Here is a 1,893-nt window from a genome sequence, read left to right on the forward strand (position 1 = left end):
ATCTTACAATCAGAGTGTTTATGCCCTGATTAAATAAATCACTTGGCTTTGAAGCAAAAAACATGTTAATGTCCTCTTTAACACCTTCCACATTTGCATATTTTCCCATTAAGATGGTGTTGCAGCGAACGAAAAAGATGGCAATCTAATGGCGCCATATCTGAAGAATATGGTGGGTGGGGGAGAGCTTCCCAACCCAACTCCACAATCTTGTGTTGCGTCAAATGTGCCACATGTGGACGTGTATTGTCGTGTAGAAGAAGAACACCTTTCCGATTGACGAGTGAAGGGCGTTTCTGATGAAGGGCTTGATTTATAGATCTCTTGACTTTAGATCTCTGCATTGACAGTTCGCTTTGGATTGAGAAGTTCGAAATGAATCACTCCTTTTATGTCCCACCAAATGTAAAGCATCACTTTCTGCCGATGGAGTCCAGGTTTTCGGGTCGGAAGTGGTTTTTGTCTAGGACAGAGTCATTGTTTTTGGCGTTTAATATTCGCATAGAGAGTCAATTTTTCATCACCGATGACAATTCTGTCCAAAAATGTTTCACGCGCATTACGCGCCAGAAGAGACGAAGCAACGTTCACACGTTGAAAACGATGATCATTGGAGAGTTCGTGAGGCACCCAAACACTTTTTTTATGGAGTTTTCCCATATTCCTTCGATGTTTACATATTGTTTCATGAAAGAATTGCAATTTCAGGGCCATTTCATGAGTGTGTTGCCTTGGGTTAGACTCAACAAATCTCTACACTACTAGGCTAATCAGGTTCAGTGACACAGGTCTTGGAATGTTCTCTACACTACTAGGTTAATCAGGTTCAGTGACACAGGTCTTGGAATATTCTCTACACTACTAGGTTAATCAGGTTCAGGGACACAGGTATTGGAATGTTCTCTACACTACTAGGTTAATCAGGTTCAGTGACACAGGAAATAACAAACTTTGCTTCTATTTGAGCAAAACTTTTACAGGGAAGATTTTATAGATTACTACAAAAACATTTGAGTCCAAACATATCACTTTCTGGTGAGCAATCCTGAGGTAATATAATTAATGTAATCCTTCAATTCTTAATTATATGTCATATACTCACGAGTGGTATATCTAGGGAAATCTCAAAATCTTATCAACACTTGACAATGTAATAGACTCATCTTACATTAGACACTTCTTACACACTTGTGTTTCTATTATCCACCATCAGAACTATCCAGTGAATGTAAAATCACTGCACTTCCATTTCATTTACACTTGCAGATTATTTTTGTCTGCTACTCTTTTCTTTTTTTGTCAATCCATATTTGTAATTTTTCAGACTGAGAGTTAAAGTAAGTGCATTCAGGTTCTGTATATAATTCCTTCCTATTGTTATAGTATTAGGTCATCAAGAAATTAATGATGCATTTTGGAACACTTTCATTAACCACCCCCCACAAAATGTACATCACGTATAATATTTAAATGAACCACCTAAATGTCACATTAGTGTAGCCTGTATAATGTGTAAAGTTTAGTATACTCTAATCCCTTATAGTGATGGCACATGACAAGACACACATTTGACATGTAATGCTGTTTGAATACAAAAAGGGAAACAACACATCTGTAGCCACAAAGAATATCAAAGAAGTTTATGGAAATGTTTTGAATGTGTGCAAGTGTCAATGATGGTTCAGCAAATTTTGTTCAGGTGATTTTGGCTTTAAAAAGTGTGATGGCAGGGGCTGACATGTTGGAATTGATATTGATGCTCTGAAGACACCCATTCCAAGACCTGTGTCACTGAACCTGATTAACCTTGTAGTGTAGAGAATCAGGTTCAGTGACACAGGTCTTGGAATGTTTACTAGGTTGTGTAGAGAACATTCCAATTACCTGTGTCAC

This window comes from Limulus polyphemus, unplaced genomic scaffold (genome assembly GCF_000517525.1).
Source record: "Limulus polyphemus unplaced genomic scaffold, Limulus_polyphemus-2.1.2 Scaffold8534, whole genome shotgun sequence".
In the NCBI taxonomy this organism is placed as follows: Eukaryota; Metazoa; Arthropoda; class Merostomata; order Xiphosura; family Limulidae; genus Limulus; species Limulus polyphemus.